Genomic DNA, 27751 nt, shown 5'->3' on the forward strand with positions numbered 1-27751 from the left:
GAGAACCTAGGTGACATCAGGAAACACATGTGGGTCAATGTCTGTTAAGGGACCCACTTAGAATTGCTGTGTTGAATAATGTACTTCCGTTTCTTAATCCTTTGGTGATTAAAAAAATTACAAGGAAAAGATCAGTCTGGGTCTGCTGCATTTAATTGTGTGTATAGTAGATGTAATCTCCAAGGCGGGCGGTGGGGGTAGTTGGAGGGATCGCTTTGACCTTTCTGCCACTGCAGAGACTCCTGCTGCCAATATTGAAACAATCGTAAATATCTTATTAGGTTTCCTGGGAACAAAGCCATGCTGCAAAGGGTATGAAAGCCTGTTTGGCAGGGATGAAGGTAGGAAGGATTATATGAAAAGAGAGGAGACTGTGGGGACACAGCCCGCTTTTCTGTTTGTTTGCCTGCTTGTTTGTTTTTATGAGGGGCAGGCTCTGTGGTATCTGCATCTATATTTTAGAAGCGCTTTGCTGTTGTTCTGATATTCACAGGGCCTTCATCTGTGTTTAAAAAACTGAAAACATAAGGATAAAAACTGATTTGAAGCTTCTGACATTTTTATAATTGTTTTCAAACACAGTTAACAGCATCTTCCCTTTTACTGTTTTGGACACCTTCTGTCCGAATCCTTCTAGCTGTGAGCGAATTCGACTTTGTAATGATTTCTTTTTTCACAGTGATGTCAGCAAAATCACACAGACCTAGGGGTCTAGCCCGGAGCTTTGCAATGTCCTTCTAGTTGCCTAGAGGCCCTCTGCTGGCTAGCAGCCCTTGGGTGACAGCTTGCTTTCTTTTCACATCTCTTGCCTCTCAAATCTGTTTAAGATTCTGCTTCTTAAACTGTCTGAATTAGGTGTCTCCACAGATTTCCCTGTGGCCAGCTACCTCCCAAACCAAACACCTATGTAAGCCCACCTTGGTTGTTGTTCCTGAGCACGTTGAGGACATTTGGGCAAACACAACAAGAACAGGAAGTCGACAACGTTCCAGTTATAACCTCCTGCTGCTGCCCTTCCAGGGTGGGGCTGGGCTTCTTCCAACCCACTTTACCACCTGTCTTTGTTCAGGAAAGGCCAGAGTGTGCCATTGCCTTGGAAATGGCCTGTGTAAGAGGCTGAGAAGGGGTTTGAATGAGTCCAAGAAGCAGCAGGATTGGATCTGGAAGGGTTGATGAGGACTGGGTGAGGTGTTGTGGGGTTGTGAGTCTTGTGTGGATGAGAGCTGGAAAGCACAGATGGAGGTGGAAGGACCCTTCCTTACCTTTTCTCTGCTCTCTCTTCCCACCTATCTGGTTTTTTGGTTGTATTTTTGCTTTTTAAGAGACAGAGTCTTGCTCTGTTACCCAGGCTGGAGTGCAGTGGCACGATCATAGCTCATTGCAGGCTCCAACTCCTGGCTTCAAGCCCTCCTCCTGCTTCAGCCTCCCAAGAAGCTGGGACCACAGGCATGCACCATGCATGCTTTCCTTTCCTTTTTTTTTTTTTTTTTTTTTAAAGAGATGGGGTCTCAGTATGTTGCTCAGTCTGGTCTCGAACTCCTGACTTCAGGAGATCCTCTTGCCTTGGCCTCTGAAAGTGCTGGGATTACAGACATGAGCCACTGCTCTAGACCCTTGTCTGTTTTTATAGCTTAAAGTCACTTTTGTACTTCCCATGGCTGTGTTCTGACAGTTTCATACTGTGTATACCTTGATCTGAGCTGTACACCTCAAGCTGCTTGGTTCGAATATATTTCATCTTTCTGGATTAAAACCCTTTGAACAAAGAGAACAGGATTCTTGCTCATCTTTATACAGGCAGCACTAACTGAGCAGTTTATCCACCAGAACTCTCATCACCGGGGCTCATGCACATTCAGGCTGTATGCTCCAACACTAGATGTTCCCCGTGAAACACCCGAGGGTAACCTGGCTGTATTGTCTGACTTCTTTGAAAGGTGCTGTCCTGTGGAAGGAGTGAGGGTGTGGGCTTTCTTTGCTTGACTATTTTATCAAGTTTAATTGTAGGAAGCCATTCCTACAATTGATGACTTTATGTAATTATGTAATTAAAATGAATCATTGTTGAAGAGGAGACTGAGTGGGAAAAAAAGGATTGGGAGCATCTTGGCACATGGAAGCAGCTCTGGGGAAACTGAGAGTCTCACACCCCTGGCTCATGTGCCACCTCCAGCTTGGATGTTAGACCACCTGATCATTTTCCTATTGCGTCTGGCTTATTTTGAACCCCTGCATGAAATCTACATTGAGGAGGAGAGAATACTTTTTTTCTTTTCACGTTATAGTTAATTGCTGAAAGAAACAGTTTAGGAAATCTGAAAAAAATAAATAGTGACTTAATCTAAATGGACCTCGATTTCCTCACTGGCAAAAAGGAGTGGATATTTGAAGGCTAAATAAATGATGCAAAAAAACAAAATACATGTGAACAAACACATGATGAGCATAGTGCCCAGAACACTTCGGGTTTTCAGGAAATGTTGTTTTCCTTATCATCAGTAAATTGGAAGGTAACAGAGCTTGATGATTATCAGGTGCTCTGATCTCTAATAGCCCAGGATTTAAAAAAAAAGTCCTATTTACTTAGAGGAACAATTTGTTCTCTTAGAGAGGCACAGGTGGAGTTGACCTTTGTATGCAGGTCACATTTTGGATTAATGCATTGCTGTGCTTTTGTACTAGAGTATTTAATATTATTATTAAAATATCAGGAGGAAATGGGAAATCTCAGTATTATAATCTGCTTGCATGGGTTGATGTGTTAATTCAGCCCTTTGGATGTAAAGCTGCTCTGGGCACGGCTTATGTTTGGCTGGCACAGTGCTGAAGTGTTGAGACCATCGTGCTAATGAGACCAAGGTGCAGGGTCTGACTCCCTCGGCAGGCTGTGGGGCCCTCAGAGGACCAGTCACCTCCTGCAGGTGTGTGTTCTTCATGTGAGCAGGTGGTGGGGTGTCCACAATATGTGATGTATCATGATCAACACAGGTTAATCACCTGATTTGAGAAATTCTTTGAAGTTTGAGGTGGGCCATTAGTAGTATCAAAAACAAAAGGAATATTATGTGTGATTAAAGTTGTGAAAGGAGCTATTATTTCTGTGAAATTTGTAGTCTTCATATTTTACTCTAACACATTTTAGACTGAGTTAAACAGAGAGTAGTTTTTAGGTTTAATTTAACCATTCAAAAGAATGGTTAGTTTTAGGACTGATTGCCTATTAAATTCCTGACGATTAAGGGAAATCAAAAGTTTAATAGCTGAATGAAAATTGAGTTTGCACTATCTAATTTGGTTTAGATAATACTTTTTCAGATTTCAGGGGAAAATAAAGGCTGTTTTAATGTATGAATGCGCATGAATGTTTATTTGATTCTGCAGTGTTAGTTTATTTTTCCATTAATGGGAGAATTTGAAGGTGTGTTAAGCCAACCTAAGCAAATATCTATCATTTAGACCACTGCTTTTTCCTAGTCTATCTCCCCTCTTGAAAATAACTATTTAAAAATAGGATTTTCAGCTGGGTGCGGTGGCTTATGCCTGTAATCCCAGCCAGCACTTTGGGAGGCCGAGGCGGGCGGATCACGAGGTCAGGAGATCAAGACCATCTGGCTAACACGGTGAAACCCTGTCTCTACTAAAAATAAAAAATAAAAAAAAAAGTTAGCCGGGTGTGGGGGCGGGCACCTGTAGTCCCAGCTACTCGGGAGGCTGAGGCAGGAGAATGGCATGAACCCGGGAGGCAGAGGTTGCAGTGAGCCGAGATCGCACCACTGCACTCCAGCCTGGGCAACTGAGAGAGATTCCGTCTCAAAAAAAAAAATAATAATAAAAGCAAGATTTTCATTGTCTAGTACTTGTTCATTATAATTGTTGCCTGTTTCACCTGATCCATATGCTGTATACCCATACATGTGGACACACGTGCTCCGGATATGAGTTGAAAATTTTGGGCACCCAATATGGGGCAGGTGTCATGCTCATTGTTAGGATTTAATGGTCAATAGGGTGCGACTTGCAGTGCTGGAGAGATAAACAGATGCTCATACTATGAATGATGCATATTTGTGAGGACAACATCAGTATCAAGGCAGCAAATACAGCAGCAATATTTGTGTGCCTGCTTGGATTTTCAGATAGTGGATTCTCACTAATAGAATTTGATATTTCACCTTTAAAATTTCTCATCATAGAAATAAATCAGTAAGCTCTGCCTTATAAAGGGACTCAAGTCCTTCCATGATCACCCATTCTACAGAATGCTTGTTTGCATATGCACATCTATTTCTGGTTATCATTAATTCTCCAATGATACTGCAATTCAGTCTCTCAGACATGGAGTCTACGTTTGTCTTGTTACTGATGATGTGCTTAACAGGTAAGCTGATCTTTTTGGTCATAGAATTGGCCAATGCGGATAATCCTGTTAATACGCTACCTCGGCCAAGCTCAGAGGATGATATTAGATAGCATGAATCTAGACTGAAAAGTTTTTCTAACACCCTGCAGATGTGTTCAAGTCAAAATTGAAGGTAGGGGTTTAAATAATATTAGGAAGAGCTAACATTTGTTGAGAACATACTGTGTCCCCGATGCCGTTATAAACATTTTATTTCTGTTAACTCAATGTTTGACTTCCATTTTGCAGATGATGAAAGTGAGGCATGGACTGATTAAATAACAAGCCCAGGGCTCATGGCAGACCCAGGAGTGCAGTGGCAGAGCTCATGCTTTTAGCCACTGTGCTTCATCTTCAGTGGCAGGATACTGAGTCCTGTACCCAGAGACTGTTTATATACAGAGTAGTGCTAATGTGTTGTTCTAATCAGTACATAGGAGGAAATGGACACTTTGGTTAAGGAAAGTAAAACTGAGATTCCTTATATTTGACAATAAAATAGAATCTCCATGTGGCAGGGGATAACTGCCCCCAAGATCCATTCTCTATCCTGCGCCAATTGTTGCCCTGTATTCTGGCCTAATTACCTGTTAGTACTCCCTCAGGCCAACTATGGGCCCAGACCCTAGTGTATAGTAACCCTCACTAAATTGAGTGCAGCATTTAAGGAAGACTTGGCAAAGGTGAATGTGTTACTCACAGAAACAAACCTAGAGGGAGATGAGTCTTGAGTGTGACTTGCAGGTGGAGCTATATATAAGACCCTACTTCACAAATAATGCCTAGTTCTGAATCTGTATCCGGTGGAATGTTTCAGAACATGAGATTTGGAGCCAGACACACTTGGCCCTGATAACACAGACACCTTGGTGAACCATGTGTTGTCATGTTTGGGGGGTTGAATCTTGGTTTAGCTAGCTATTGCCTAGCTATGTGAGCCTGGGCCAGTCAGCACCTTCTTCGAGAGCGTTTCCACCTCTGTAAGTTGGTGCTCATCTAGCAGATTTGTTTAAAGGTCAATTGCCTGACATATATTAATTACCAGGTTGGATGCCAATAATTTCTCGTTGGGGACATCATATTCTATTCATTCAGGAATGGTATGGCTATTATTTCAAACTCTGCCAAAGACACGTACTGGTTCTCCTCTCCAGTGTACTATTTTATTTAATATTTGTGGAGTACTTACCTGAGCTGGTTCAGTTAGGAAAACAGACAGTAAACACAAGAACTAGATAACTTCAGATTATAATAAGGGCTGTTAAAATAAACAGGAGACATAAGGAAAAGTTGGGATAGGGTGGGGGAAGACCAACGGTCAACTCACTGTGGAAGTGATGATTGTGTTAAGGTGTGAGAAACGGGAGGTAGAGCAGGGTGGGAGGAAGATACCAGGCAGAGAAGACAGCAAGGGCAGAGGACAGCTATGCTACTCTCTAGTCCTAGGGTAGCACAGCTGAAACTCCCTAAACATGACAACCCCATGGTTCACCAAGGCGTGTGTGTCATGGGGGAAGAGTAGATTATTTCCTTATAAATCTTTCATTTTATAGTTATCAAAGTGCCCTCCATAAATGTATTGCCTGCTCCCTTCTTATCTTGAAGTATGGTACAGATCACTAAGATTCCTGTTTCCCTGGACTTGGAAGGAAGGCACAATAGGGTGAGCGAGGTGCCACACAAGTTATTAGAAACTGCTGGGGAGAGAGGGCTCTTTTTTGCCCTAGAGAATTCAAGTGAACTCAATTATGTTATTGTAGAGCTTTTCTGAAGGTGTAATTGAAATATTCAGGTGTAACTTCATAGGATATGCAGGTAAGATTTGTCTCATTAAAATAACACCTTTAAACTTACTAAAGGTTTTAAATGTCTTAGTCAATTAAAACAATGCATTAGTGTTACACTGCAGACAGGGATTATCTTCATAATATTGTGTGGAGTGCTCATACAGTGTTAGATAAATGAACTAAAGTGAAATGAAATTAAAGCAGAATATAAAGACCATGAGAGTAATAACAGTGGTAACTTGAGGCCCAATATATAATTTTTTTTTTGAGACAGGGTCTCACTCTGTTGCCCAGTCTGGAGTGCAGTGGTGCGATCTTGGCTTACCGCAACCTCCACGGCTCAGGTGATCCTCCCACCTCAGCCTCCCGAGTAGCTGGGACCGCAGGCATGCATCACCACACTTGACTAATTTTTTTTGTCCTTTTTGTAGAGATGGGGTTTTGCCACATTGCACCAGCTGTTCTCAAACTCCTGGACTCAAGTGATCCACCTGCCCTAGCCTCTCAAAGTGCTGGGATTACAGGCGTGAGCCACCTGGCACCAATATATATAATTTTAAGTTAAAACTTTTTTGTGTATTTTTACATTTTTGAGGCATGTAAATATATTCCCTGTGCATTTTTTTATTTGTACGCCTTACGTATTTTTTCACTTTTGGAAAACTAAACTTGAATGCCTATCTTCTTCAACCCATGTTTGTATTTCTTTGACATACTTGACTCCTACTCGATGATGTGATACTGTTTTAGAAGTATGGTTGGGCAGAAAGGGGGAGGCATGAAAGAGATGCAGAAGTCATGTCTTTAAAAATGTACCTGGGATTCGTTTTAATCGAGTATGGTAAGACCTGCAGACACAGAAAGGAGCATCATCAAGAAGTTTGTACTCACAGTTCCCTAGAAACAGGAGGCTGGCACACCACCCAGGGCCACACATAGAAGCTCCAGGTGGCTTAGGAAGCGTGGACAGTGGCCTTCCCTGTGGTTTCCATGAGAAGGGCAAGGCGGGATGACCAGGTTTAGAATTGGCTGGTATGGATAATTTCAGTGAGCTCTGGACATAAGGGCTGCTCTGGTTGTCTGGCTTCTGGCTCTGGAATGATCAGGGCAGGCTTGATGAGTGAGAGTTTCTTAAGGGAGGCAGCTGGGAGGCACAGCACAGACTGGATTGTTTGGTTTGCATGTGAAAGACATATTCCCTGGCAAGTTGTTTGCTATTTCTAGGAATTAGCCCTAGAAGGGGCAATCCCCTCCCAGGGTCAGTGAAGCCCCAGGGGCCAGAGCGTTAGGGTACAGAAAATAAGAAAACATAGTTATTACACTATAATATGTTATGGGAAGTCTTCTGTTATTTATAATCAAATGGAGACAAGACACACATCCATGGTTAACTTGTAATGGAAGGTAGCATAAAGCTCAATGCTGAAGGGTGAGGTAATTTTCCCAGACTTCAGGGAAGGGAGCGTTTGTCCGCTGGGGCTCTGAGGAGATGTCTTAGTGGATGGTAGAACAGTCCAGATTTTCCAGAAAGGAGTAGGACTAGAAGAAAGGAGGGTGAGTTCAGGACACAGAAAGACATGCGTGTCTGAAGCAGAGGTTTGCACTGGAGGGGGAGCAACCATTGGAAAGACATGCGTGGAAGCAAATGTTGAACCCTTTAATTACAGGCTGGGGAGCTCAAGAGAGGCATTGTGAATTTATTAACAATGCAAGTTCAGATCCCATACCGTGGCTTCACTTCCTAACTCTGTTAGTTAGAAAGCAACCCTCTGAAGTAATGTCAAGTGCCTCAAAAATAAATTCTCAAATGCTGCTATGATTTGGATCACGGGGTGTTTTTAAACATGCTGTGTGGCATGTCAGACAGCAGTCATGTGTCATTGTGGATAGATTCAGGCAATTAGCAGGTGTGATGTGGTGAGGATTTCCAATAAGCCGTGATGGCACTGGCAATGAAAAAGGAGAAATAAACGGGAGCTATTTGGCTACATAGTTTAATTCAGATAAATCCTCATTGAGCCTCATTATAACCTCATCATCATGTCATTGGGAAAATGAATTTACTGTCAAGTATTGAAGCTTAGAATGCTGCCAGTGGGCGTGTGTTCGTTTTTCTGTGGAGGGTGTCCCTTATTGTCATCTAATTCCCACAGGGGACTAGAACCCAATGAAAGTGATTCAGAGTCTGGGGTAGGGCAGACAGGAGTGTGAAGCATGCCTCTGTCACTTGCTTTTTGGGTGATACAGGGCAGTTAACTTTTTAAGCTGCTAATAGTAAGCTACAAATAGTAACTGCTATGATAATATTCAGAAGAACAGTGGTAGTGGGTGGATCCTCTACCTAGAACGACGAATTCACTCCTACTTGTCCTTTGGACTCAGATGTGACTGTGTGTGCGTGTCGTATCACCTGCTAGTTATGGCTGTCATACTTGGCACTGCACGGTGTCATGGCCTGTGTGCCATGCTCTAGACTCACACACCTGGAGGCTGATATTGTGTGGGTTCTGGTTTCTAGTACAATCGTGTGTAGGTATAGTGGGTGTTTCATGGATGTTGTTTTGCTATGCATTTTAAGAGGCATCGTCAAACCTGAGTGGTGGTTTTGTTTATTAGCTTGAGAAGAGACCAGTTGGGGAAGACTTGACCGAACTTTTGGGCATTGAGAGCTGTCCAGGGGAGAGTGCTGTCATGGAGGTGTCCAAGCGGGGGCAGAATGTCCAGGACTAGGCGGGTGGGATCAGTGTGCTGCCTGGGTGGAAACGCCTCTCTGATATTGGGTCTAGAAAAGACATGAGCTGCCACCTGGCTTCACTCCTCACCCCTCACTGTATAGTTCAAACAGGGACTTACGCAAATTTGTGTGATGAGTTGGTGACTGCTGGTTGCCCTGTGCAGCATCGAGACCGAGTCCAAGGCTCCTTCTGTGGAAATGGGTACTGGCTGAGAAGAAATCAATGACATACGCAAACAGAGTAGCCTATTAAAGAGCCGAATGAAAAGGGAAGTAACCCTACTGTTCGTGAGGTTGGAAAGGGTGGTCGACATGCTGACAAGTAACGAAGCCATGAAGCAGCGTTCATACAGAACTTTCCAGCTGCAGGAGTTGTGCTGAGATGGGAATTTGCGTTCTAGGTGAGACGCTTGGCACTGGTGCTACCCTTGGGCATTTGGAGGATCCAAATCCACAAGAACTCAGCCTCCATTTGCACATGGGGCCAGGACAAGACCTCATGTGCTCAGTAGAAAGAAATAATTCCCTCTTGGAAGGAGTAAGATGTTGGAAAAATAATTAAACATTCTGTATATTTTCTCTTGTGGATCTTTCAGAGTTTGATTAGGTGCCATACACTCTGATGCTGAAAAGGATAGTCATACTTTTCATAATTGTGAAGAAAATTAAGGTCCTCGGGTTAAAAAAACAAGCCACAGGATAAAGCCTGAATCCTTAATGGCAAGTTTGGTGTGGCATGTGACTCTGAGCCTGTTGCCAGCATTTGGTAGGTAGAGGCATAAAGATGTGTGTGCGCACACACTGGGTGCAAGATAGCAGCTCAGAGCCAAACAAGGTATGTAGATCTTTAAAAAAAACTTCTCCAGTAGGATTTGGAGATTGTCCTTTGCTAATGGTTATCCAAATGTTTACAAGCACTGTGAAGTAACATTCTATGTCTGAACTCCTCGAGCTGCAAGAGATGATTCTGTCATGCACACGGGTATGCAATGCACTGGAGAGCATGTTGGAAGGAATCCAGTGGGGGATTGCAGTCCACTTCCCTCTGCCTCATTCCAGTGGAAAGTTGCTCATTGGTATTTTTGTGCTCCACTACCCTGCTACCTCAGTCCAGTTTTGCATTGAATACCGTCAGTATTCAGTATTGTCTATATAAATTGTATGAGGATTAGATATTATATTGATAGAATTATTTGTGGATTGGTAATTGGTATAGGATTTTGAAGAGATAGAACTGATTGGTATCCTATTATTTTAAAATCCTTTTTCATCTAACATCTATTTCGTATGTTTTTTTCAGAAGTTGTGGTTAGAAGATTATTTATTGAGAATAATTTTTAAAAATCTTTCCTTTCCTTTTTTTTTTTTTTTTTAAAGTATACAGTGCTCAGACAGAGTCACTTTATAGTGTGATGGGAAAGGTCACATGTAATGATCTGTGGTCCTTTTGCTAGTAAGTGCATGCCCCTAAACCAGGCTATTGTTCTCATTACTTCTAAATCTTTGCTTGGGTCAGCGGGCTTGAGGCCATCGGACGCTATTAACTTCGGTTTGTATTCTCAGAATTATATTTTTTTAGTGAGAATTTACAGTTATTGTTTAGTTGTTGGGGAAATTACTGCTCTTACCCATCTTCCTCTTTCTTATGTGAGATATCTTGATAGCAATCACTTTACCAAAAATAGTGTATGTGTTGGTTTTAGAATTATTGGATTGAATGGGTCTGAAATTGCTTTGACTCCAGTCTCAAGTTTGCTGATGATAAAACTTCTATTAGATTTGTTTAGTAGGATTTGTTTTTTCGGGGGGGTGGTGGTGGTCACAACTCATTGGAAATGCCTGTTAATCAGCCTCTCTCTCTCTCTCTCTCAAGAGATCTTTTGACATATACCCTTTATTCTTCCAGTTTCTTTTCTCAAAACCACATAAACCCCCTTGATTTATTTTTCCTTTTATAAGACCATTATTTTCTTTCTTGCTTTTCATATAACCTTAATGTCTGATACTAGTTTTAAAGTCTGATTAGTAAAATCATTTTGTGTTTTACAACTGTTATACGTGTTAAAGTCACCTTCACACGTATAATTTAACCTCATAGACTTCTTAAAACACAACCTGATATAAGTGCCTTCACTTTTTATCACATCCTCAGCCCTTTATATTTTTTGTTCTCACTGTATCTGACCTAGAGACTCTATCTCTCTAGAGATATTATAGTTCCGAATCTGTATCCAGAAAGACGTACACATCCCTGTTTCGCTCCGCAGGTATGGACATTACCAGGAGAGCCTGCTCACTTATTTCCTTTTCAAAACTGTTGCCAGCTGGCTAGCATGTTGATGGCTCTACATGACTTAACATTATTATTATATACAATATATGCTATATCATATTCTATGATAATATCAAATATCATTAACAAGGTATTATTAATATCCGACATATTCTTGCCTTCCTTTATATTCTCCTATACAGGCATTCTTTCTTGCTCTAGAATTATAAATTAACTGCAACTTCACAAGACCCGCGATAGAGAAAGGAAAATGATGGCCTCCACTGCAGAGTGTAGAGCTAGAGGTGTGGAAAGGTCAAGCAGCTTCTCCAAGCTGACGCTGGGATTACAAACCAGCTTTCTGTGTCCCCGACCAGGCTTTGGTTATTCTGAGGAAATTGGATCTAACAAGTGTTTGGTTACAGCTTCCTATAAAGGACAGTTACGTTTAGCTTTGTTGAAAATCCAATTTTATATTTCTCCTAGATAATACCGAATGATGAGAGAGCTCTTCCGCTCTCCCTGCTGAAAGTTGTTGATTTTCTAATTGAGCAGGGCTCATTTGAGGGGAGCTGACAGATTTTTAGCTCCTGATTCTAGGTCATTCATTTCTATGGATGCTATAATGGGTACATGCTTTTTTTGTCATGCCTCAGACACAAACCATTAATATTTCTGCTCTTTTCTATTTATGCAAGGTATAGAATAGTCCCAGTTTGACTCCCTTGCAAGGGTGGATTGGGGCCAAATGTACCATCTGGCCGACCTCCCGTATGGAAACCAGGAGGCCATGTCTTGGACATTTGCGTATTTCAGAAAAAGTCATCAAGGCAGATATTGCCCACCAATTTTGTTCCAGATGTACCCAGTTGGAAACCCTTGAAACCAGAAACATTCATGAGGTAGAGTTCTGGCCAATGAGACGGGAGATGAGGGCATCTGAGGAAGCCCCACTTCCCGGATCGAGGTGCCCAGTTCTCTGTTTCTCCTCGTGTGGAACACGGCTGTGGATCTGAAGGGGAGCAGCATCTGTGACACTGTGACACTATAATCCCAAAGTGCTGGGATTATAGGTGTGAGCCACCATGCCTGGCCTGAAGGTTATTTTATACAATATTTTAAATAATTTTGTACATGAAACAAAGTTTGTGTACATTGAACCATCAGAAAGCAGAGGTGTCATGTCAGTGCTCTAAAAGGTTTGGATTTTAGAGCATTTCAAATTTCAGATTTTCGGATTAGGGATATTTAACCTGTGTGTGTATATATACAGTACAGTATATATATCTCTATCTCTTATTTTACATATAAAACTTATAAATAGGAAACTAAATATGTGTGTGTATATCTGTATATCTGTGTATCTCTATATAAATTTTGGTAAGGAATAATACCGTGTAGAGGGAGATATTACCTTACCAAGAGTCAGAACATGTATAAAACTACTGTAAATCAATTGGTTGGGAATTGACATAGAACTAAATACATGCCAATATATTGAAGAGTGATATCTCAGTAAAGTGGAGTGGGTAATTGTGCTGGTACCATTCTTTGTGTGTGTGTGTGTGTGTGTGTGTGTTTTGTTGTTGTTGTTGTTTTGAGAAGGAGTTTTGTTCTGTCACCCAGGCTGGAGTGTAGTGGTGCGATCTTGGCTCACTGCAGCCTCCGCCTCCCAGGTCCTAGCGATTCTCTTGCTCCAGCCTCCTGGGTAGCTGGGATTACAGGCATGTGCCACCATGCCTGGCTAATTTTTGTATTTTTAGTAGAGACAGGGTTTCACCATGTTGGCCAGGCTGGTCACGAACTCCTGACCTCAGGTGATCCTCCCTCCTCGGCCTCCCGAAGTGCTAGGATTACAGGTGTCAGCCACTGCGCCTGGCTGTGCTGGTACCATTTTTAAATAAGTGGCTGTGTGTCAGGATGAAGACAGAACTGAACTCTATCCTTTATCATATGTGAAAATAAATTCTGATTGCAGATATTAAAGACTGACATAAAAAAGTCAGTAAAGACAATCTTAGCCATTACATATATAATGAGGTTGGGGAAGAACTTCTTAATACTAAACCAAGGTGCTATAAATATTTTGGAACATTTCCAATGTCCAGTACCTCTTTGTATGTCAAAGGTGCCATTAAAAACTTGATATACAAATGAGTAGTCTAGAAAACTACTAAATGTAAACTACATAATATAAAATAGAGTTAACAGACAATTCCAAGAGGCTTTGCAAAGGGACACTGGAAAGATCAACAAACCAGTAGGAAAATAGGCAAAGTATATGAGGAGATGATATGGCTCACAAATGTATGAAAATATATTTAACTTGATTAGCAGTCAAGGAAATGCAAATTAATGTGACAGTGATGTCTTACTTGACATAAGACAGTACTGTAAAAAAAAACTGTTAATATCTGTTGCTGGCAGGAATATGCATGCAAATAATACACCAACACATTGCTGGTAGGAATGTGAAGTTTGAAAATCCTTTTAGCATGTTGTCTACTATATATTAAAATTTATGCTCCTCTAGGAACAGAAACAAGACATTAGGTAGGAACTTAGGAAATCTGAATGCAGTGCGGACTTTAGTTTAATTTTTAACAACCACGTGACCCTTAGACTCATTAATTCCACTTCAGGTGATCGATCTCCTAGAATTAAACTCACCAGTATTCATGGACATATGAACATGGGTCTTTATTGTGACGTGTCTCATAGCATACAAAGCCTGGAAATAAAGTAAATGCTCATCATAGAAGAATGGCTGAATAAATTATGGAAAATTATATCACCATTAAAAAGGATGAATTAGAATTATATAATTGACTTGCAAGTATTTTGCAATATTATTGAGAAAGAAAAAAATTCAGAAAATGGCATAATGTCTCATACTTGTGGAACTTTGGCAACCCTCTGATTATTTGTGAATATGTGTGTTGAGACATCTATGTAAGATTGTATAAACTTGGAGAAAAGATGGAAACGTATATAGGTTGTTATTAAAATAACCATGTGTAAATCACTTACATATTTGTATTAGATGATGCATATATCCACAGAAGCAGATTTTCTGGGAGCTAATGGTATTTACGCTTCAGAATGTCTGCCCCAGGGCCCCACCCCAGGGGGGACCTTACCAATGTAGACATGGCCAATTATTTTTGCATAATTTAATAGACTTGAGCCTTGCTTGGGGTAAGAACACAGTGTCTTTTCACCCAAACTTCCCCCTTCTCATCCTTCTTCTGTTAGGAGGCATGTTTTGGGGACCTGGGTAAGGGAAAGTTGAGTTGGAAATAACATTTCGTTGGTTTTAGAGTTGTATTTACATGGTGTGCAGTCACTTTTGTGAATAGGTAAATTTTTAGCTCTCCCAGCATAGAAATAAGGACAAGAAATATTCTTCCTGGCCACCTCTGCATCTGAGGTTATGATATGGTGTAGCATTTCTAGAAGTATCAAAATATCAGTGTGGTATATTATGCTTGAAGTATGTGAGTCATATTGGAGAGACAGTGTTTGAAATGTGTGGAGCCAGAAGCTAGATTTTAAGTTTCACTTGCAAAGGAAATTTCATGGCAATTCCTCTAAATTTGACAACCATCATAAAAATTTACATGACATGTATTGATAAGTTGTGGAGCTGAAAGAAGCTTTACCAAAAGATCAATTAAAGATAATTGATCAATTATTGCTAGAGGAAAAATGAATTATCTGTTCTTTCTATACAAACTATTTACAAAATTTTCTAAGAAACTACCCACACAAATAAAATTAAAAATATGGAGGGGAAAGTATTATGGACTATTAATATTAATATTATAGTATTTAATAAAAATAATGTGTTTTCTGGATAACGTGATGTATTTTTCAGCCTTCATGAATGTGTAATATGTTGTGTTTTTTTCATTATAAGTAAACTTCACTTCTGTGCTCAATTTTGTTTTCATAATACTGTATTTTTCTTAAAGCAAGATTCCCAAATTGTATACATGTTGTATACAAATTGCATCCAGTCCCCACAAAATTTAATATTCTCCTTCTGTGATTTCTGGGTAAACTAATGAGTAAATTAAATGAAAATATGACTAAACATTTTAGAATTACTTAGGAATGAATACCAGTACTTTGTGTTTTTATTTTAAATGGATATAAGTGAATATGCAAGAACCAAATGCAATAAGGCTATTACAGTTCTTCCTTAAACATCGGTTCTCTGAGGATTCTTATTAGATAATTGATGAAGAACTTGAACTTCATCTGGCGCACGCCCCAAATGTTGTTTACTTTGCAGAAAACACTGCTATGCTGGCTGGCCAGTAGAGGGCACTGTGCTGTTGGTCTGAGTTGTACAATGAGCGTTCAACCTGCAAGGCGTGGAGAGGTGGTTAAGATAATAAATATTTTATGTGACCAGCCTAGAGCTCACAGTACAAGACAAGAAATTTCTTTCTCTCTCTGACTCCCTGCCTTTGTCTGCTCCCGTCTCTCTGTCTCTAACACACACACACACACACACACACACACACACACACACACACACACACAGAATGTTGAAATAAATGGATGGATTACAGATTGTACACTTTGGGTAGACATGAATAGAGAAAATCTTGTTAGAGAAGATGACCCCTTGGGCTATTGGCTCAGAAAAGGAGAAGGATGTGGTTTGATGAAAAGAAGAAAGAAAGATGTTCTAGGAATTTTGCAGAGGATGAAAGGAAGCAAGAGAACTTAATAAGAGCAAATACGTTTTAGAATAAAGTGATTTCCATTTAAAGGGGAAGAACTGGACTCTTCGATTTCCCTGTGGGGTGAGTTTTAGGGTAAAGACTCCTGTGCTGAAAGCCAGCCTGCTCATCTCAAAGGAATACATACAAATGTTGCACTCTGAGTGCTGTACTCATGTTTGTTTCTTGTTAGACTCTTATGGGGCAGATGACAGTTTCCCCTTCTTTTATCCATGATCTAGGTGTCAACTGCCGCTGGCAAAAGGAAGTGATAGTGGGGAGTGATATCAGATATGAGTAGTTACTAGCTCTTTTGTGGTGGAAGCAGTATAGAAACAAACTGGGTCTTTAGTCTGATTTCATGTTCTAAAAAAAACTCCTTATGTATGACCAGTCCTAAATTTAGCTAAAATAATCAGCTGTCCCTTGACAGTTATATCTGGATACTACTTTTTTATATTAAAGTATTATTAAAACAACACATGTAGGTAGTTAAAAGTTGAAAGAGTTTAGAAGTGCTTATCATGAAAATCAATAATCTCCTGCCCTCTCTCCCATCCCAGTCCTGTTCCACCAAAGGCAACCACTTTGAACTCTTTGTGTTTTTAATTCTTTGGAGGTTTCTACCATATTTCAAAATTAAGTTTAGAAATGTGGTTTTCTCTACATTGTGAAATACAGTTTAGAAATGATCTCTCTGAACTCTCTTATAGATGCATATTTCAGTTAATTACCTCAGGTCCGAGTAGTGAGGCAGTGTATCATGTTTGCCTCTTTTCCAGTATAACTTGCTTTTCCTGCCTTGTTCTTCTCCTTAAAGAATTTTTTTTGCACTTTAATTTTTATCTTTTCCATCAGATCAATACACATTTGTATTATATAACCTCTCTATATAGCTTAAAATAAATATCCCAGAATAATCTCTTGGTTTTACCCCTTCCCCTCCACACCTCGCCATCTTCTTGCCAGATAAACTGGCTGCCCTGTAGATGTGTTGCTGTAAAGTGGTCATCCCAGAACTTTCTCACTGCTTTCTTGAGTTGTATTCCCTGATATTTAGACACTGTCAGGGAGTGGGGTGGGGGGTTGCTTTCTTGATTACTGTTTTGTATTGTTGAAGAACATCTTGCAGTAAGAGGCTTCCTAGAAAAGCTTATGTGAAAAGTACATTTGAGTTTCTGATAGCTTGGCTGGGTATAGAAATCTAAAGTGTCAGTTTAGTGGTCTGTGTTGCTATTAAGAGGCTCAATTTCATCTTGATTTTTTTTCTCTTTATAAATAGGCTCTTTTTAATATCTTTATGCTTTAGAAATAGCATTCTATAATGAAAAATATTTAGTATTCTATAATGAAAAATTTTGGTATGTGTCTCATTGTTTTGGGTACTTCGTGTACCCTTTCAATCAGAAATCTTTGTTCTTGGAGTTCTAGCAACTTCTTCTGTATAACTTGTTAATATTATCTTTCTCTGGTTTCTGTGGAACTCTTAATAGTTGGATATTGGTCTTGTATTTGTACTATTAAGTCTCTTTTATTTTGCATCTTGTTTTTTTGGTTTTACTTTTTGGAAAATTTGCTTAGCTTTATTTTTCACTTCCTTTTTTGCAATATTTTAGTTAGGCTAGCATACTTCCAATTGCCAATAGCCATTTTATTCTGTTTCCTTTTTAGAAATACCATCTTATTCTTGTTTCATGTGAATGTGTTATCATCTTATGACTCTGAGGATATTAGAATTAGCATTACTCCAAACTCTAAAATATTCTTTTAAAGTTTGCTGTACTGTTTCCTCAGGTCTCCCCTTTCTTCTGTATTCATTTAAAATCTCTTTTTCGTGGTGGAGGCTTTCTACACATATTTGGTAATTTTTCAAAGAGGAAGCGTAGCAGGATGATGAGGTGCTCTGTGAGTGCAGGCCAGATAGCAAGACTCACTTTTTGGTGAAGGACTTTTAGACATGAGTGTATGAGGTTTGTATGGGTGCCCTGGGAATACTCCTGGCTGTGGGTGTAGCAGCCTGGCTGTGTAAGATTTTGGTGTAACCAGAAGAAGGGGGCTTGTGAGAGAGGAACCATGTTTCTTTTATGAAGTCTTTTGCTTTGAACTCTTTATAGTTTATCTTGTGGGGTTCCTCCAGATTCCTAGCCCTGATTTCCTGTGTGAGCTCCTCTGTGTATGGACTTCAAATACCTCCCTTTGCTTTCTATGCTTGCCATAGACCCTTTTCCATCATTGGTGTCTCATGAGTCTCCTGAGCTCTGCAGGCTGAAACTTCCCCTCCTGTCCACAGGCTCCCCTGTCTCCAATGCACTGGGCTTGTGCCTGCCTCTGCCCTGCCTAATATATGATTGTGATAGTAAAGTTAATGTGTCAACTTGACAGGGCTATGGGGTGCCCAGGCATCCGGTTGAACATTATTCTGAGTGTCTGCGAGGGGATTTCTGGATGAGGTTAGCATCTGTATCAGTAGAGTGAGGAAAGCAGGTGGCCTCCCTAGTGTGGGCGGCCCCATCAAACAGTTGAAGCCCTGACCAGAACAACCCTCTGCCAAGTAAGAGGGAGCTCCTCCTGCCCGACAATCTTCAAACTGGCACATTAGCTTTTCCCGCCTTCAGAGCTACTGAAACAATGGTTATTCCTGAGTTTCCAACCCGCCGGCCTTTGGACTGGAACCATACCATTGGCCCTCTTGCCCATTCCCACTGCTGGTGTTGGGGTTTGCCAGACTCCATAGTTGTGTGAGCCAATTCCTTATCATAAATCTCTATATGTCACCTAGTGGCTCTGTTTCTTTGACACAATGACACTCTTATTACAACTGCATTATTATTTTTAAAATGGATTGACATATCTTCTGAGATACCATCTGTGAAGGTAGAGCCCGTTCTTCCTGCCTCGCAGGCCAGGGCCGTTGCTTAGGCGGCAGCCCCTCTTGTGGGCTTCTCTCTCCCTGCAGCTCATACTCAGAAGGCGTCTTGGAGGCATGTTCAACTTGTCTGGCGAAAGCAGAAAGAAGTCTATTTTAGAAAAAAGACAACCCCACATCTTAGCTAATGATTCCATTCCTAGTTGTGTGTGTGTGTTTTAAACTGACTGCATATTTTTACATTCCTTTCTAGTATGGTAGTGGTGTCCCTGTAGGCAGAAGTGGTAAATGTGTTTCCATTTTACAATTGTCAGTCTGAAGCTAGGCAGCCTTTAGATCGGGTCTTTACTGCTGTTAGAATCCTGCACATAACAGACCTATTTAACTCATGTCTCTATGTTGGATTTCAGTTAGACACCTGCAGGGATGGGTCCACTTTATGAAACTGTACACTTTGGTTTTGTGCACTTTGCTATATACGCTATATATGCACACTTTGGTTTTGTGCACTTTGCTATATACGCATGATAAACATAGAAATGTCAGTTAGAATTAAACACTTGAATAAAGTGTGACAATTATGTGAGAAATCCAGAAAGATAGAATAATATAGCTTGCCCCAGATTTTTAACTCTACAACATGAGGGACGGATAGATATGGCTTTCTACCCAGACCTAAATTAAACATTTGTGTTTTCCATACTAGAAATCTCTGTGTACCAATCATCTCAGCTCCCAATGTTCTCCCAGCTTGACCACTTCGGTTTAGCTTTCCATCCAGATCTTGTTTGATGTTGTAGTTCCTGAACCCTGTCTCCTTGGGAAGTGTCTTTTCTGACAAGGTATGTCCTCCCCGAGAACCAGTGCCCCCTTGACTGAGGGCAAAGGCATTTGGGACCTGAAAAGGATGGGTTTAGGCCCTTGCATTTGGATAACTCGATCTCAGAGTGGCTGCTGCTCCTTACTTGGTTTGTAGCATGCCAACACTTAGGACAGCCTTAAATCTTTCCTTGTAGTAGGGATTATTTCCCTCTGTTTGGAAAGAATATACTGAATTCTGAATGAAAGGCCAAATGTGGTATACTTAAATGCAATATGTTTTAGTTTCACACACTGACCTGTTGCGTTTCTTTTGGGGCAGTGGCTGCATGGGGCCTGAATTGTAATGATTCCTGTACTTGTTGAGGCCAGATATTTTTATAACAAATAGTTGTTGTTTCTTTTAATTGAAAATTGAGAAGAATCTCATTAAAAATGATTCGTTGCAGTGCAAAATTAAATAAATCTCATAACTCATTTTTTTGTTGTTTTTATACCATGAAGTTCACATTTTTTCTTTCTTTCTTTCTTTCTTTCTTACTTTTTTTTTTTTGAGACGGAGTTTCACTCTCTCACCCAGGCTGGAGTGCAGTGGAGCAATCTCAGCTCACTGCAACCTCTGCTTTCTGGGTTCAAGCGATTCTCCTGCCTCAGCCTTCCAGGTAGCTGGGATTACAGGTGCCTGCCACCACGCTCGGCTAATTTTTGTATTTTTAATAGAGACAGGGTTTTACCATGTGGGTCAGGCTGGCCTCGAACTCCTGACCTCAAGCTATCCACCCACTTTGCCCTCCCAAAGTGCTGGGATTACAGGCATGAGCCACCGTGCCTGGTCACATTTTTTTTTTTTTTATGTAAAGCACCTGGTCATGCTCACTTTGGCAGCACATAGACTACAATTGCAATGATACAGAGAAGGTTAGGATGATCCCTGCGCAAGGATGACAGACACATTCATGAAGTGTTCTATGTTTTTAAAGTTAAAAAAAAAAAAAGAAAGAATAAATCACTTGGGTAAAACCTGCTTTTCAATAATGTCACTTTTAATGATATTAGCCATAAATATCTGATGTCTTGCATTTGGAATTGGTTATCTAAGAGCTGTTCTCACTAGAAGATCTTCCTGGCAGCATGCTCAGTGGTCAAAATGTTATCTTCTTCTCAGCTCATGTTTCCATGCAGGTGTTGAGATAAAGTGTTTCATGTCCATAGTTATTTGTTGAACAATGCATCGAGTAATAGAACAGATTTGGAAATCTGATAGGAGCAGGACAGTCACACTATTTAATAGGAATTATAGGTAGACTCTAATTTATGAACTTACCTTCAAAGGTGTATTGTAAATTGATTGGTCAGCAGTCAACTTCCATTTCACTCCTTGGATGTGTTTTGTGACAGATAGTCTAAAAGAGCCTATGTGAGCCGTAATAAAGGACTATACAGAGTTATAGGACTAATACCTCTCCTGGTCCAATTACTGCATTCTGGGAACAGGCTATGAGATAAAGCAGTATCTGACACCCCTTTTTCCTGCTGTAGACTAAGAATTAGGAACATGTTGAAAATATAAATGGCAGTGTTTTAAAATGAACTTAGTGACCTTTTATTTGTGACTGGTGAGATTTCAGTAGTTTAGCATTAATAAAATGAAGTGAAAATTTCTTGTAAGGTGCTCATATGTTACCATTGACAGGCTCTACTTATCAGTGGGAATTCTTGGATTTAAGGTTATTTCCAGAATATGATTTGGGAGGGATGGTGGCAAAGCCTAAGGAATTGATGCCAGATGTGGAAGGCGATGGCCTTTGCCATCCATTGGAATATCCTCTGGGGTGGCTCCCAGGTATGCAGTGATGTCCATCGAGAGAAGTGGCAGAGGGCCACTGGGAAGGGCTTTTGCATTTGGTGGTGTTGCTCTTGTTCTTTCCCTTGATTGGTTGAATGCACTGCTAAGGAATCATTGAATTAAACTGCTTAATGTTTAGTGTTATCATCTTGTCCTCAACTTCCAATCGTCTAGAACTCCTTGCTGAGTGACCATTTGGGAGGAGGAAGGTGAATGATATCCTATCGGGAGCCTGCTAGGATGGAAGCCTTCCAGGACATGGTCATGGAATGCTGGTCCTGTTCACAAAGTCAGCTTCCAGTGGGGACGCTTAAAGCCTCCTTTATTCTTTCAGTAAATATTGAACACTTACTGTATGTTGGGAAGATATAAGAAATTTGTTTTTCCATGGAATGTAGTAGAATAAGGCAATTGTTTTTGACTGTCTTTACACCTTAACATGGATTTACTGTTTCCATTTTGGTGATGCGTGTTAAGCTTTAGCTTAATTTCTGTGTTTCTGGAGGCTTGCTTGAAGGGGAAGTTACACTTTGAGCAGCTACTGAACTTTGCGTCTTTTAGTTCGGTCTCTGGAGAACAGCTGTCAACTTCAATTTTTCTCGTAGCTGGAAAATCAGACTCTGGTATTGTCTGTGGGTTCTTGCTTTCTGCTGCATTTCTGGAGGTCAGACTCCTGTGGTGCCTTGTGATTTGTGAGGATCAGGTAGACCCAGACCCATATTTTGCCAGACCCTATTTTCTAATGGATTGTTTCCTGTATGCGCCTAATTATGAGTTATGGAGTGAAGCGTGTCTAACATACATGTAACAAGATCCACCCCATGAGTCGGGCTCCTCAGAGGAGGGTTTGCGGATAGATATTATTGTCAGGTTTTGTCCTCTCCTGGGAAACCTGCAGATCTTCCCATCTCCCAAAAGGAAAAAGGCCAGTGTGTCAACATGAGTGACAAGGCCAATGCGTTGGCCCTTTGCCACGTTCATTTCAGTTCTCTTCATACTTCTCCACCTCCGTTTGCCCAAATTGGGCTCTTTACTCTCCCTCCTACAGGTGGAGCAACGGGAGCTCTCCCACCTTGGCGTTTCTGCACTTGCTGTCCCCTCCCTCTGCAAAGCTCTTCCCCTGTGTGTCCATGAGGCTTGCTCCTGCTCCTTCACCTCCTTCAGGGCCTAGTTCACAGGTCACCTTCTCAGTGAAACCTTCCCTCACCACTCTGTTGAAAATAATCCTTCTCCCATCCCCAGCCAGTGTACCCTTCTGTATCCTCCTTCCCTGATCTGTTTTCCCCTGCAGTATTCATCACCATCTATGCTGGTATGTGTTCTATTTTTTTTTTAAATCTCGTTTCTCCTCTAGAGTGCAATTTCCTTGAGGGTGTGCGTTTTTGACCACTTGGTTCCCTTCAGTATCTCCAGGGGCTGGCACACTGCCCTAGTACATAATTAGGGCTGAGGAAGTATCTATTGCACATGACGGATGGATGGATTTTTGATAAATCCCGGTCATCTTCATGTCACCCAGTTTCAGGAAACACTGGCCTCATGTTTTTAGGGAGACTGAGTGAATCATAGAGAAATATTCCTGTTTGCTCCTGGTCACTTTTCTCCAGCACCCAAGCTCTAAGGTCTTGGGTTTCCATGCAGCTAAAGCCCCTCCTTGCTGTGACTAGCCAGGAGGACAGTGATGCTGGCACATGCATTTCGTCCCACGAGTGGGAATGTCTTTAGGGGAGGGGTGGCTTATTTACTTGGGTGAATAAACTATCCTGTTGGGAAGTTCTGTCATTCACCCATTTACCCCTGGAGATGTTTCTCCCCTGGCAGAGTGAATGGTAAAACATCTCCCATCTTATTACATTTTTAAAAAGTTGCTACATAATAGTTGTATTAACACATATTTTAAAGGTACATGTAATAATTTGATACATTCATATAGTGTGTAAAGATCAAATCAAGGGAATTGGGATATCCAATGCCTTAAATCTCTTCTAGATATTTTGACGTGTACAACAGATTATTGTAAACTATAGTCACCCTGCTGATCTTTAAAATACCAGCTCTTATTTTCTCTACCTAACTGTGTATTTGTACCCATTAATCAACCTCTCTTCATCTCTTCCTCCATGCTACCCCTCCTAGCCTCTGGTAACCACCAGTCTGCCCTCTCTCTTCATGAGATCCACTTTTCTGGCTCTCACATATGAGTGAGAACATGTGATATTTGTCTTTTTATGCCTGGCTGATTTCACTTAATATAATGACCTCCAGTTCCATTTATGTTGCTGCAAATGACAGGATCTCATTCATTTTTTGTGGCTGAATAAGTACTCCATTGTGTATATATGCCACATTTTCTTTATCCATTCATTCACTGATGGCCACTTAGGTTGATTCTATATTTTGGCTACTGTAAGTATTCTGAATAGTGCTGCAATAAATATGACAGTGCAGACAGATATCTCTTTGACATATTGATTTTCTTTCTTTTGGCTCTATAGCCAGCAGTGAAATTGCTGGATTATATGGCATTCCTATTTTTAGTTTTTTTTTTTTTTTTTTTTTTGAGACGGAGTCTTGCTCTGTCTCCCAGGCTGGAGTGCAGTGGCACGATCTCGGCTCATTGCAAGCTCCGCTTCTCAGGTTCCACACCATTCTCCTGCCTCAACCTCCCAAGTAGCTGGGACTACAGGTGCCCGCCACCACACCCAGCTAATTTTTTGTATATATATGTATTTTTTTTAGTAGAGATGAGGTTTCACCATGTTAGCCAGGATGGTCTCGATCTCCTGACCTCATGATCTGCCCGCCTCGGCCTCCCAAAGTGTTGGGATTACAGGCATGAGCCACCGTACCGGCCCTGTATTTAATTTTTTGAGGAACCTCCATGCTGTTTTCTATACTGGCTGTACCAATTTACTTTCCCACCATCAGTGTACAAGGGTTCTGCTTTTTGCATATCCTTGCCAGCATTCAATCTTCCCTGTCTTTTTTATAATAGCCATTTACACTGCAGTGAGATGATATCTCATTATGGTTTTGATTTGCATTTTTCTGAGAATTAGTTATGTTGAGCATTTTCCTGTTGGCCATTTGTATGTCTCTTCTGTGAAATGTCTATTCAGATCTTTTATGCATTTTTAAAACATATTATTTTATCTATTTATTTATTTTCACTGTTGAGTTGTTTGAGCTCCTTATTATATTCTGGTTATATTCTCCTTATATATCCCTTGTCAGATGGATAGCTTGTAAGTATTTTCTCCTATTCTCTGGGTTGTCTCTTTGTTGATGTTTTCTTCATTCTGCAGGAGGTTTTTAGCTTGATGTAACCTTATTTGTCTATTCTTGCTTCGGTTGCCTATGCGTTTGAGGTCTTATACAAAAAAATCTTTGTCTAGACCAATGTCCTGGAGTATTTCCCCAATGTTTTATTTTAGTAATTCTCAGTTTCAGGTCTTAGATTTGAGCCTTTAATCTATTTTTATTTGATTTTTGTATAATGAGAGATAGGGGTCTAGATTTCTTCTTTGATATGTAATTACGTTTTCCCAGCATCATTTATTGAAGAAACTGTCCTTTCCTCACTGTATGTTCTTAGCGCCTTTGTTAAAATGAATTGACTCTAAATGCATGGCTTTATATCTGGATTCTCTCTATTTCTCTTTTTTTAAGAGATGGGGTCTCACAATGTTGCTGATCTCAAACTCCAGGCTTCGAGTGGTTCTCCCACCTTGGCCTCCCAATGGCTTCTCTATTCTGTTCCATTGGTCTATGTGTCTATTTTTATGCCAGTACCATGCTGATTTGGTTACTACAGCTTTGTAGTATGTTTTGAAGTCAGGTAGTGTAATGCCTCCAGCTTTGTTCTTTTTGCTCTGGATTGCTTTGGCTATTCAAGATTTGTGGTTCCATATAAACTTTAGAATTGTGTTTTTCTGTTTCTGTGAAGAATATCATTGGTATTTTTATAGGGATTATATTGAATCTGTCATTTGCTTTGGGTAGTGTTGTCACTTGAATAATATTAATTCTAATCCATGAGCATGGAATATCTTTCCATTCTTTGGTGTCCTCTTCAATTTATTTCATCAGTGTATTAATAGTTTTTCTTATATAGATCTTTCACTTCTCTGGTGAAATTGATTCCTAGGTATTTTACGTTCTTTGTAGCTATTGTAAATGAGATTGTTTTCTTGATTTCTTTTTTCAGATTGTTTGCTGTTGGCATATAGAAATGCTACTGATTTTTGTATGTTGATTTTGTATCCTGCAACTTACAATCATGTCCTTTGTGAACAAGGCTAATTTGACTTTTTCCTTTCCAGTTTGGATGCCCTTTATTTATTTCTCTTGCCTAATTTCTCTGTCCAGGACTTCCAATACTATGTTTAATAACAGTGGTGGAAGTGGGCATCCTTATCATGTTCCAGATCTTAGAGGAAAGGCTTTCAATTTTTCCCAGTTGAGTATGATGTTGGTTGTGGGTTTCTCATGTATGGCCATTATTATTTTGAAGTATGTTCCTTCTATATCTAGTTTGTTGAGGATCTTTATCATAAAGAGATATTGAATTTTGTCAAATACTTTTTTCAGCATCTACTAAAATGATCACATGGTTTTTGTTCTTGGTTCTGTTAATGTCATATATCACATTTATAGATTTGTATATGTTGAACCATCCTTACATCCCTGAGAAGAATTCCACTTGATCATGGTGAATGATGTTTTTAATATGTTGGTGAATTCATTTTGCTAGTATTTGGTTAAGGATTTTTGCATCTACTGGCTGGGCATGGTGGCTCATGCCTGTAATCCCAGCACTTTGGGAGGCCAAGTTGGGTGAATCACTTGAGGTCAGGAGTTCAAGACCAGCTTGGCCAACATGGTGAAACCCCATCTCTACTACAAATACAAAGAGATAGCCAGGCGTAGTGGCACATGCCTGTAATCCCAGTTACTCTGGAGGCTGAGGCTACCTCGAACCCAGGAGGCGTGGGTTGTGGTGAGCTGAGATCACACTACTGCCATCCAGCCTGGGCAACAGGGCTAGACTCTGTCTCAAAAAAAAAAAAGAATTTTTTTCATCTATGTTCATCAGTGATATTGGCCTATAATTTTCTTGCCTGGTTTTATTATCAGGGTAATGCTGGCCTCATAGAATGAGTTTGGAAGCATTCCATGATCTTCAATTTTTTTTCAAGGCTTTAGGATAACTTTTTTTTTTTTTTTTGAGTCAGAGTTTCACTCTCATTGCCCAGGCTGGAGTGCAGTGCCGCAATCTTGGCTCACTGCAACCTTGACTTCTGGGGCTTAGATCCTCCCACCTCAGCGACGTCCTGAGTAGCTAAGACTTCAGGCACACACCACCTTGCCTGGCTAGGTATTAGTTCTTCTTTAAATGTTTCATAGAAATCAGCAGTGAAACCATCTGGTCCTGGACTCTTCTTTAATGGGAGGCTTCTTATTATGGCTTTGATTTAGTTACTTGTTATTGATTGGTTGAGGTTTTCTGTCTCTTTATGGTTCAGTCTTGGTAGGTTTTATGTGCCCGAGAATTTATTCATTTCTTCTTGGTTTCCGATTTGTTGGTGCATAATTGTTCATAGTAGTCTCTAATGATTTTTTTTGTGTGTGTATTTCTGTGGTCTCAGTTTTTATGTTGCGTTTTCATTTCTGGTTTTATTTGAGTCTTCTCTTTTCTTCCTAGTCTAGCTAAGGGTTTGTCAATTTTGCTTATCTTTTCAAAAATTCAAGTTTTTGTTTCATTGATCTTTTGTACTTTTTTTAGTCTCAATTTTATTTCTGCTCTTACCTTTATTATTTCTTTTCTTCTACTAATTTTGGGTTTCATTTGTTCTTGTTTTTCTAATCTCTTAAGGTACTTTATTCAGTTGTTTATTTGAAGTCTTTCTTCTTTTTTGATGTAGGTGTTTATTACTGCAAACTTCCCCTCTTACCATTGCTTTTGCTGTATCCCATAGATTTTAGTATGTTATATTTCCATATCCATTTGTTTCAAGAAATTTAAAATTTTCCTTCTTAATTTCTTCATTGACCTATCAGTTGTTGAGGAACATGTTATTTAATTTCCATGGGTTTGTGTAGTTTCCAGGGTTCTTATTGTTATTGATTTCTAGTTTATTTCATTGTGGTCAGAAAAAAATAGTTGATATGATTTCTAACTTTTTGAATGTGCTGGGACTTGATTTATAGCCTAAGATATGGTCTATTCTAAAGAATGTTCTGTATACCAATGAAAAGAAAATGCATTCTGCAGCAGTTGGGTGAAATATTCTGT

General features: G+C 40.2%; 1 protein-coding gene and 1 non-coding gene across 5 annotated transcripts in view; both read left to right on the forward strand.

The window, feature by feature from the left end:
* Window positions 1-27751, forward strand: part of ATP8A2 (ATPase phospholipid transporting 8A2) — a 657192-nt gene that overhangs the window by 119983 nt on the left and 509458 nt on the right. The gene's annotated exons all lie outside the window — the stretch shown is intronic.
* LOC112436963 (U6 spliceosomal RNA) lies at window positions 20480-20586 on the forward strand. The gene has a single exon (XR_003025626.4). It is a non-coding gene; the product is annotated as a U6 spliceosomal RNA (small nuclear RNA).

This window comes from Pan paniscus, chromosome 14 (assembly GCF_029289425.2).
Source record: "Pan paniscus chromosome 14, NHGRI_mPanPan1-v2.0_pri, whole genome shotgun sequence".
In the NCBI taxonomy this organism is placed as follows: domain Eukaryota; kingdom Metazoa; phylum Chordata; class Mammalia; order Primates; family Hominidae; genus Pan; species Pan paniscus.